The 12,070-nt window shown below is 44.9% G+C and overlaps 1 protein-coding gene across 5 annotated transcripts in view; it reads right to left on the reverse strand.

Annotated features, from left to right (window-relative positions):
• The window catches only part of CFAP57 (cilia and flagella associated protein 57), a 146,218-nt gene that overhangs the window by 11,957 nt on the left and 122,191 nt on the right, over positions 1 to 12,070 (reverse strand). The gene's annotated exons all lie outside the window — the stretch shown is intronic.

Raw genomic sequence — 12,070 nt, forward strand, 5'->3', positions numbered from 1 at the left:
ATACCCCACCTTAGTCGTCTCTTTTCCAAGCTTAAAAGTCCCAGTCCTAATAATCTCTCCTCATACGGAAGCTGTTCCCTAATCATATTTGTTGCCCTTTTATGAACCTTCTCCAATTCCAATATATCTTTTTTGAGATGGGGCAATGAAATCTGCACGCAGTATTCAAGATGTGAGTGTACCATGGATTGATATAGAGGTAATATGATATTTTCTGTCTCATTATCTATTCCTTTCTTAATGATTCCCAAAATTCTGTTTACTTTTTTGACTGCTGCTGCACCTTGAGTGGATGTTTTCAGAGAACTATCCACAATGACTCCAAGATCTCTTTCTTGAGTGATAACATAGACTCATAGATATTAAGGTCAGAAGGGACCATTATGATCATCTAGTCTGACCTCCTGCACAATGCAGGCCACAGAATCTCACCCATCCACTCCTGCAATAAACCTCTCACCTATGTATGAGCTATTGAAGTCCTCAAATAATGGTTTAAAGACTTCAAGGTGCAGAGAATCCTCCAGCAAGTGACCCGTGCCCCATGCTACAGAGGAAGGCGAAAACCCCCAGGGCCTCTTCCAATCTGCCCTGGAGGAAAATTCCTTCCTGACCCCAAATATGGTGACCAGCTGAATCCTGAGCATGTGGGCAAGATTCACCAGCCAGATACCCAGGAAAGAATTCTCTGTAGTAACTCAGATCCCACCCCATCTAACATCTCATCACAGGCCATTGGGCCTATTTACCATGAATAGTTAAAGATCAATTAATTGCCAAAATCATGTTATCCCATCATACCATCTCCACCATAAACTTATTGAGTTTAATCTTGAAGCCAGATAGGTCTTTTGCCCCCACTGCTTCCCTTGGAAGGCTATTCCAGAACTTCACTCCTCTGATGGTTAGAAACCTTCATCTAATTTCAAGTCTAAACTTCCTGATGGTCAGTTTATATCCATTTGTTCTTGTGTCCACATTGGTACTGAGCTTAAATAATTCCTCTCCCTCTCCGGTATTTATCCCTCTGATATATTTATAGAGAGTAATCATATCTCCCCTCAATCTTCTTTTGGTTAGGCTAAACAAGCCAAGCTCCTTGAGTCTCCTTTCGTAAGACAGGTTTTCCATTCCTCAGATCATCCTAGAAGCCCTTCTCTGTACCTGTTCCAGTTTGAATTCATCCTTCTTAAACATGGGAGACCAGAACTGCACACAGTATTCCAGATGAGGTCTCACCAGTGCCTTGTATAACGATACTAATACCTCCTTATCTCTACTGGAAATACCTCGCCTGATGCATCCCAAGACCGCATTAGCTTTTTTCACGGCCATATCACATTGGCAGCTCATAGTCATCCTGTGGTCAACCAATACTCCAAGGCCCTTCTCCTCCTCCGTTACTTCTAATTGATGCATCCCCAAGAATAAAATTCCTGTTATTAATCCCTAAATGCATGACCTTACACTTCTCACTATTAAATTTCATCCTATTACTATTACTCCAGTTTACAAGGTCATCCAGATCCTCCTGTATGATAGCCTGGTCCTTCTCTAAATTGGCAATACCTCCCAGCTTTGTATCATCTGCAAACTTTATTAGCACACTCTCACTTTTTGTGCCAAGGTCAGTAATAAAAAGGTTAAATAAGATTGGTCCCAAAACCGATCCCTGAGGAACTCCACTGGTAATCTCCTTCCAGCTTGACAGTTCACCTTTCAGTATGACCCGCTGTAGTCTCCCCTTTAACCAATTCCTTATCCGCCTTTCAATTGATCCCCATCTTTTCCAATTTAACTAATAATTCCCCATGTGGCACCTATCAAATGCCTTATTGAAATCTAAGTAAATTAGATCTACTGCGTTTCCTTTGTCTAAAAATCTGTTACTTTCTCAAAGAAGGAGATCAGGTTGGTTTGGCACAATCTACCTTTTGTAGAACCACGTTGTATTTTGTCCCATTTACCATTAACCTCAATGTCCTAAACTACTTTCTCCTTCAAAATTTTTTCCAAGACTGTGCATATTACAGATGTCAAACTAACAGGCCTGTAGTTACCCGGATCACTTTTTTTTTCCTTTATTAAAAATAGGAACTATGTTAGCAATTCTCCAGTCATACGGTACAACCCCCGAGTTTACAGATTCATTAAAAATTCTTGCCAATGATCTTGCAATTTCAAGTACCAATTCCTGTAATATTCTTGGATGAAGATAATCTGCACCCCCCAATTTAATCCCATCAAGCTGTTCGAGTTTTGCTTCTACCTCAGATATGGTAATATCTACCTCCATATCCTCATTCCCATTTGTCATGCTACCATTTTCCCTAAGATCCTCATTAGCCTCATTAAAGACTGAGGCAAAGTATTTGTTTAGATATTGGGCCATGCCTAGATTATCCTTAAGCTCCACTCCATCCTCAGTGTTTAGTGGTCCCACTTCTTTCTTTATTTTCTTCTTATTTATATGGCTATAGAACCTTTTACTATTGGTTTTAATTCCCTTTGCAAGGTCCAACTCTACTTGACTTTTAGCCTTTCTCACTTTATCCTACATGTTCTGACCTCAATACGGTAGCTTTCCTTGCTGATCCCTCCCATCTTCCACTCCCTGTAATCTTTCTGCTTTTTCTTAATCACCTCTCTGAGATGCTTGCTCCTCCAGCTTGGTCTACAACTCCTGCCTATGAATTTTTTCCCCTTTCTCGGGATGCAGGTTTCTGATAGCTTCTGCAGCTTTGACTTGAAGTAATCCCAGGCCTCCTCTGCCTTTAGATCCATAAGTTCTTCAGTCCAATCCACTTCCATAACTAATTTCCTTAATTTTTGAAAGTCAGCCCTTTTGAAATAAAAAACCCTAGTCGCAGATTTATTTTTGTTTATCCTGCTGTTCAGTTTGAACTGAATTAGCTCATGATCACTTGAACCAAGATTGTCCCCTACAACCATTTCTTCTATGAGGTACTCACTACTCACCAAAACCAAATCTAAAATGGCATCCCCTCTTGTCAGTTCAGGAACTACTTGATGAAGGAATCCATCAGCTATCGCATCTAGGAAAATCTGAGCCCTATTATTATTACTAGCACTTGTCCTCCAGTCTATATCTGGGAAGTGTGACAAAGCTCTGTCCTTGCCTCCATGGGTCCCGCGTTTACTGGCGGATTTCACTAGCCTCAGAGGCTCACTGTGACCCTCCACGTAACCCTTCTCTCAAGAGAGACAAGGGTCACAGTCTACTGAGCCATTTTCATCATAAGCCAGTGAGGAAGGTGAGGAGAAGTTATCCTTTCTTGCACGGTCTCTGTTGTCTCCCAGTCTCAGTGATTAAACAGGGGGCAAAGTTGGGGGGTGGGAGCCTGGCCCACCCTCTACTCCGAGCTCCAGCCCAGAGACCCTAATAGTATCAGCTATGGTAGCTGACCTTTTAGAAACAGGACAATTCCCTGGGCTACTTCCCCCACAGCAGCCCTCACTTCCTCAAGCTCCACTTCACCCTTACCTCAGGGCCTCCTTCCTTGTGCCTGATATGGTGTGTATTACTCAGCCTCTCCAACAGCGCAACTTCTTCCCACAGCTCCTGACATGCACACCCACCTGACTGACTGGGAGGCTTTTAACTAGTTTCAGCCAGCCCCTGATTGGCTTCAGGTGTCCCAATCAACCTAGCCTTCTCCCTGCCTTCTGGAAAGTTCTTAATAGGCCCCAGGTGTCTTAATTGACCTGGAGCAGCTGCCATTTCACTTAACCTGGTACCAGGGATTGTTTAGCCTGGAGCTAATATATCTATCTTCCACCACTTTTCTATTGCCATCTGGCCTTGCCCCATCTCATATCCCCCCCTCTATTCAACACCATAGAGTTGGGCAACATGGGACGCCAGGCAATATGCTCGTGACAGACCATCAGCGTTGCCATGGTCCCAGGCACCCAGCCCTGTGCTGTATGTGGAACTGGAATGGTTGGAGGGATAAGAACCACCTGCTGACCCTTGCATTCTTTTCCTTACTCTGCTGCATCCACTGGAGAGGTGCATGGTCCGTCACAAGAGTAAATTGCCGGCCTAAGAGGTAATAATGCAGTGTCTCCATAGCCCATTTCACAGCAAGGCATTCTCTCTTGACTACTGCGTATTTCTGTTCTCTTGGGAGAAGCTTTCTGCTTAGATAGAGGATCGGGTGTTCCTCTTCTCCCACCATTTGCAACAGAACTGCTCCCAACCCCTCCTCGGAAGAGTCTGTTTGTAAAATAAATTCCCTGTTAAAGTCTGGGGCTATGAGTACGGGGTCATTACAGAGGGCCATCCGAAGGTCTGTAAATGCCCCCTCTGCTGCGTCGGTCCACTTTACCATGTCTGGACCTCGGGCCTTCACCAGGTCTGTTAGGGGTCTTGCCCTAGTGGCGAAGTGGGGAATAAACCGTAGGTAGTAGCCTACCATGCCTAGGAACGCACGGACCTGCTTCTTTCGGGTCGGCCGGGGCCAGTTTTGAATTGCCTCTAGCTTATTTGTTTGGGGCTTCACTATGCCCCTTCCCACTATATATCCCAGGTACCTAGCCTCTGCTAGCCCGACGGCGCATTTAGCAGGATTAGCAGTGAGGCCAGCCCGCCTTAAGGTGCGCAGTACTGCCTCAAACATTCTCCAAGTGGGTTCCCCAGTCTGGCGTATGGACGATGACATCATCAAGGTATGCAGCTGCATAACTAGTATGGGGGTGCAGCAGCTTATCCATGAGGCGCTGGAATGTGGCTGGGGCCCCATGTAGCCCAAAAGGGAGGACGGTGTACTGGAATAGCCCATCCGGGGTGGAGAATGCTGTCTTTTCTTTAGCTTCTTTGGTCAGAGGAATCTGCCAGTACCCTTTTGTCAGATCCAGTATAGTCAAGAATCAGACACTACCCAGCTGGTCAACCAGTTCATCGATGCGTGATATGGGGTATGCATCAAACAGGGATATTTCATTTAGTTAGCGAAAGTCATTACAGAATCTCATGGTACCATTGGGTTTAGGCACTAGAACAATTGGACTGGACCACTGACTGTAAGATTCTTCAATAACCCCTAATTCTAACATTTTCTTTACTTCGGCCTTGATTTCCTCTCTTTTGGCTGCTGGGATTCGGTAGGGTCTCAATGTTACCTTGGCTCCGGGGATCGTGTGGATTTGGTGATAGGTCTCAGTCGTCTACCCTGGTTTTGTAGAGAACACATCTCTGTGGCGATTAATCATGTCGGCTGCCTCGATCTTTTGGATCGGTGTCAAGTCGGATGATATCCTCACTTGCTCGTGTAAGTTATCCTCCTGGGGAAGGGTCTCCTGCATGACTAAGCATGCCTCTCGATCGTGCCAAGGTTTTAGAAGATTGATGTAAATTTGCTCCAATTTCTGGGGGCCTGGCTGCCGCGCCTTATAGTTCACCTCTCCCAAGGCTTCGATTATTTCGTAGGGTCCCTGCCACTGGGCCAACAGTTTACTTTCTGCTGTGGGCACCAGTACCATCACCCGATCCCCCTGGTTGGAACCGTAGAAGCTTCGCTTCGTGGTTATAATGGGTTCGTTGGGTTTCCTGTGCTCTCTCCAAGTGTTCCTGTACAATGGGCGTAACTTGGACTATCCGATCTCTCATCTGCAGTACATGCTCAACTATGTTCCTTCCGGGATTTGGCTCCTCTTCCCAGGCTTCTCTGGCTATATCCAATATGCCCCGAGGGTGGCGCCCATATAGTAGTTCAAATGGAGAGAAACCCGTGGAGGCTTGCGGAACCTCCCGGATGACGAACATGAGGTAAGGCAATAGGGTATCCCAATCTTTCCCATCCTGGCTCACCACTTTCCTGACCATGGCCTTGAGGATCCTATGGAACCTTTCCACAAGGCCATCTGTTTGCGGGTGGTATACAGAGGTCCGTAGGGCTTGTACATGGAGCAATGAACAGAGATCTTTCATCAACTTGGACATGAAAGGTGTCCCTTGATTCGTCAATATCTCCTTGGGTAGCCCAACTTGGGCAAAGATCTGTACTAGCTCCTTAGCTATTGTCTTGGAAGCTGTGTTGCGAAGGGGAACAGCTTCCGGGTACTGGGTTGCATAGTCCAGTACAACAAGCACATGTTGGTGGCCCCGAGCTGTCTTCTCTAGGGGCCCTACCAGATCCATGACTATCCGTTCGAAAGGAACCTCTATTATTGGAAGAGATATCAAAGGAGCCTGCAAGTGCGGGCGAGGGCTATGTAACTGATACTCCGGACAAGAGGTGCAGTATCGCCAGACATCTTCATGTACTCCTCGCCAGAAGAACCTCCGCAGGATCCATGCCTGGGTTTTCTCTACCCCTAGGTGTCCTCCAAACAGGTGACTGTGGGCGAGATTCAATATGGCTTTTTGATGTTTTTGTGGCACCAGAAGTTGTTGTATCTCTTGCTCCTGCATTTGCACCACGCGGTACAGGAGATCTTTCTTCACTATAAAGTAAGATCCTGGACCTTCCCATCCACGGGTTTCCCATCGATCTCGGCCACCTCTTTCCTGGCGTTATCATATCTGGGTTCCTCCGCCTGGTCCCGCCCAAAAGTCTCTCTCCCGGGACTAACCTGCCAAGCTCCCAGGGGCCGGCTTCTGCTTCTTCCAATGGCTCGCCGCCGTCATGGCTGGTGGCAGCTTCTGGCTCACCTTTTGTGGTAGAAGTTTCTCTGTTGGCTGCTCGCGTCCATCTGCCTACCAGAGAGGTCTTCTGGCCCTGGGTCAGGATCTGGGTTCCCAAGGCCTTCACGGCCTTCTTCTCTTTTTTTGTCTTCCAGTCTTTTGGGGGGCTGAGAACAGATCCTGAGAAATCTCAGCGAACATCGGGGGTTGACATTCCCCCGGTGACAAGTCGCTGTCCTCAGTGTCCCCACCTCCTTCCAGCCTCTCCGGGGGGAGTAAATTATCAAACCCTGGATAGTCCCTCCCAATGACTACAGGATATGGGAGTTTAGGAATTACGCCCACGGTCACCTCAATGGGGTTTCCCTGAACCTCTATCTCCACTGGGATGGTGGGGTAATGGCTCACGGCCCCATGCACGCACGTCACTGCTACGTGTTTGACTTGTAGCAGCTGACTATTTTTTACCAGCTTACCCGATATGAGGGTGACAGCACTCTTAATTGACCTGGAGCAGCTTCCATTTCACTTAACCTGGTACCAGGAATTTGTTTAGCCTGGAGCTAATATATCTATCTCCCACTACTTTTCTATAGCCATCTGGCTTTGCCCTGTCACAGAAGTTAAAGTCTCCCATGATCATGCAGTTTCCATTAGCATTTATTTCATTAAAAACATTAAAGAGGGCTCTATCCATATCAAAATTAGTGACATCCTTTTGTAGCTCTTCGCAGTCTGCTTTGAACTTAACTATCTTGAGTAGTTTTGCATCATCTGCAAATTTTCCCACCTCACCATTTACCCCTTTTTCCATATTGTTTATGAATATGTTGAATAGTACTGGTCCCAGTACAGACCCCTGGAGGACATCACTATTTACTTCTCTCCATTTTGAAAACTGAGCATTTATTCCTACCCTTTGTTTCCTATCTTTTAACCAATTACGGATCCATGAGAGGACCTTCCCTCTTATCCCATGATAGCTTACTTTGCTTAAGAGCCTTTGGTGAGGGATCTTGTCAAAGGCTTTCTGAAAATCTAAGTAGACTATATCCACTGGATCCCCGATGTCCACATGCTTATTGACCCACCTCAAAGAATTCTAGTAGATTGGTGAGGCATGATTTCCCTTTACAAAAACCATGTTGACTATTCCCCCACAAATCATATCCATCTATGTGTCTGACAATTTTGTTCTTTACTATAGTTTCAACGAGTTTGCCTGCTACTGAAGTCAGGCTTACAGGCCTGTAATTGCTGGGATCACCTTTGAAGCCCTTTTTAAAAACTGGTATCACATTAGCTATCTTCCAGTCATTTGGTACAGAAGCTGCATTAAATAATGGGTTACAGACTACAGACTCCAACGAGAGACTGCTGAATTGGAATTAATTTGCAAACTGGATACAATTAACTTAGGCTTGAATAGAGACTGGGAATGGATGAGTCATTACACAAAGTAAAACTATTTCCCCATGTTATTTCTCCCCCCCACCCCACCCCCCACTGTTCCTCAGATATTCTTGTTAACTGCTGGAATTAGCCTACCTTGCTTGTCACCATGAAAGGTTTTCCTCCCCCCCCCCCGCCACTGGTGATGGCTTATCTTAAGTGATCACTCTCCTGACAGTGTGTATGATAAACCCATTGTTTCATGTTCTCTGTGTGTGTATATAAATCTCCCCTCTGTTTTTTCCACCAAATGCATCCGATGAAGTGAGCTGTAGCTCACGAAAGCTTATGCTCTAATAAATTTGTTAGTCTCTAAGGTGCCACAAGTACTCCTTTTCTTTTTGCGAATACAGACTTACACGGCTGCTACTATGAGACTACATTTAGTAGTTCTGCAATTTCACATTTGAGTTCCTTCAGAACTCTTGGATGAATAACATCTGGTCATGGTGACTTATTACTGTATAGTTTATCAATTTGTTCCAAAACTTCCTCTAATGACACCTCAATCTGGGACAGTTTCTCAGATTTGTCACCTAAAAAGAATGGCTTAGGTTTCGGGAATCTCCCTCACATCCTCAGCTGTGAGGACCGATGCAAAGAATTCATTTAATTTCTCTGCAATGGCCTTTAGCATCTCTATCATCCAGTGGCCCCCAGTGGTTGTTTAGCAGGCTTCCTGCTTCTGATATAGTTAAAAAGAATTTTGCTATTACTTTTTGAGTCTTTGGCTAGCTGTTCTTCAAGTTCTTTTTTGGCCTTCCTAGTTATATTTTTACATTTCATTTGCCAGAGTTTATGCTCCTTTCTATTCTCCACACTAGGATTTAACTTCCACTTTTTAAAGGATGCCTTTTTGCCTTTCACTGATTCCTTTTCTTTGTTGTTTAGGCACAATGGACCTTTTTTGTTCTCTATGTTTTTTTAATTTGGGGTATACATTTAAGTTGAGCCTGTATTATGATATCTTTAAGAAGTTTCCATGCACCTTGCAGGGATTTCATTTTTGGCACTGTACTTTTTAATTTCTGTTTAACTAAGTTTCTCATTTTTGTGTTGTCCCCCTTTCTGAAATTAATTGCTACAGTATTGGGCTGCTGTGGTGTTTTCCCCGCCACAGGAATGTTACATTTAATTATATTATGGTCATTATTACCAAGTGGTCCAGATATATTCACCTATTGGACCAGATCCTGCACTCCACTTAGGACTAAATCAAGAATTGCCTCTCCTCTTGTGGGTTCCAGGACTAACTGCTCCAAGAAGCAGTCATTTAAGGTCACAAGAAACTTTATCTCTGCATCCCGTTCTGAGGTGACATGTACCCAGTCAATAGGGGGATAGTTGAAATCCCCCATTATTATTATTATGATTGAGTTTTTTATTTTTATAGCCTCTCTAATCTCCTTGAGCATTTCACAGTCACTATCACCATTCTGGTCAGGTGGTCGGTAATAGATCTCTACTGCTTATTATTAGAGCATGGAATTACTATCCATAGAGATTCTATGGTACAGTTTGGTTCATTTAAGATTTTTACTTCATTTGATTCTACGCTTTCTTTCACATATAGTGCCACTCCCACACCAGCACGACCTGTTCTGTCCTTCTGATATATTTTATACCCTGGTATTACTATGTTCCATTGATTATCCTCATTCCACCAAGTTTTTGTGATGCCTATTATGTTAATATCCTCAGGCACTCTAGTTCACCCATCTTATTATTTAGACTTCTAGCATTTGTATATAAGCACTTTAAAAACTTGTCACTTTTTAGCTGTCTGCCATTACATGATGTAATTGAATGGGACTCTTTTTCATTTGACTGTTTCTCAGCAGATCCTACCTGTATTTTATCATCTTCCATCCTGTCCTGCTTATTAGGACATAGAGAATCTCCATTAATGGATCCTCCACTAAGGGATGTCTCTGTCCAAACCACATGGTCCTCCACACCTCTCGGCTTTCCCCCAGCCATTAGTTTAAAAACTGCTTTATGACCTTTTTAATTTTAAGTGCCAGCAATCTGGTTCTATTTTGGTTTAGGTGGAGCCCATCCTTCCTGTATAGACTCCCCCTTTCCCAAAAGTCTCCCCAGTTCCTAATAAATCTAAACCCCTCCTCCCTACACCATTGTCTCATCCATGCATTGAGACCCTGAAGTTTGGCCTGTCTAACTGGCCCTGCACGTGGAACTGGAAGCAGTTCAGAGAATTCTACCATGGAGGTCCTGGACATCAATCTCTTACCTAGAAGCCTAAATTTGGCCTCCAGGACCTCTCTCCTATCCTTCCCTATGTCACTGGTTCCTACATGTACCACGACCACCGGTTCCTCCCCAGAACTACACATAAGTCTATCTAGATGTCTCAAGAGATCCGCAACCTTCGCACCAGGCAGGCAAGTCACCATGCGTTCTCCTAGTCATCGCAAACTCAGCTATCTATGTTTCTAATGATCAAATGGCCCATTACTAATACCTGTCTCTTCCTAATAACTGGAATTCCCTCTCCCAGAGAGGTATCCTCGGTGCAAGAGGATACCACGACATCATCTGGAAGGAGGGTCCCAACTATGGGATCATTTTCCTCTGCTCCTGTTGGATGTTCTCCTTCCCTGAGCCTTTCATCCTCCTTAACAGTGCAGGGGCTGACTGACCGGAGGTGGGACAAATCTACAGTGTCCCGGAAAGCCTCATCAACATACCTCTCTGCCTCCCTTAGCTTCTCCAGTTTTGCCACCCTGGCCTCCAAATCCTGTACACGGTCTCTGAGGGCCAGGAGCTCCTTGCACCGAATGCACACATACACCACCTGCCCATAGGGCAAGTAATCATACATGCTGCACTGGGTGCAATAAACTAGATAGCCCCCACTCTGTTGCTGGACTTCTGCCGGCATTCTCTTTTTACTCCTGCAGCTTGTTCCTTTGTTGATGTTTTGTTTTTATCAGAGGGTGTTTTTGGCTTTAAGTTTCAAGAATGTTAAGTATATCTAGCCCCCCTTCACACTTCCCCTCTAAACACGCACAGTACAGACAACAAACTTACCCCAAGGGTCATGTAATGGTTCCTCCTTCACTGGAGAACTCCCTTGTAAAACTCCTGTGTTAGCCGCTCCTGTTCACTAGCTCCTCTGGTCGCTTAGGAGTGGGCTTTTTAAAGCCCGGGTCTTCCTGAGTAGTCCCACCCGCTGGCTAAGGGTTGATGGGTGCTAAAGGGCTTAGGGATCAAAACCTCTTTAAGAAGCTCTCAGCCTTGCCTAGCAGGCCAGTAGGCTCGGCACACGGTCCCCCAAACAAACAGACCACACGGTATATTTCAGTCAAACAGCAAGCACACCACAAACAGCAATAATGACACTGTGTCATGGCATATCTTGCAGATAATAGATGACTTCAGGGAAGTTGTAAGTGTACAGAAGAATGTCTAAGTGATCTTCTTGGAGATCCTTCCTGTCCCACAAATAAAGGAAGACAGAAGGCAGAAAATTCTGGAATATCTAACTAGGTAAATGGTGTAGGGCATAGGGTTTTGGTTTTGTGGAGCACTGGTTCACTTTCTAAAGGGAGAAGGAGCTGTATAATTTGGATGGCCTCAGTAAGAGGAGGCATCAATTTCCTTGGGCTAGAGTAGTTAGGAGGGGGTTAAACTAATAGCAAAATGGGAGGGTAAAAAGAGAGAAGATATGAGAACTCAGCAAAAAATCGAGATATTGAGAACAAAATTAATCAAGGAGCCAAAGGACATGAAGAGAAGAAATTCTTGAAGGGTTAGAGCCTGGCAGCCTTTGGAAAGGGCCTACAGCCCATACATAGGGCCTACAGCCCATACACAGAGAACAACAAACAAACAGTCAACAAACTATGCTCAGACAGGCCAAAACACACCACTCACCAAGTCCTATTACTACCCAGCACAGAGTCTGCAGCTATTCCCTCCAAAACTCTCCTTTTAGCTGCCTCTATT

This window comes from Dermochelys coriacea, chromosome 8 (assembly GCF_009764565.3).
Source record: "Dermochelys coriacea isolate rDerCor1 chromosome 8, rDerCor1.pri.v4, whole genome shotgun sequence".
NCBI classification, from domain to species: domain Eukaryota; kingdom Metazoa; phylum Chordata; order Testudines; family Dermochelyidae; genus Dermochelys; species Dermochelys coriacea.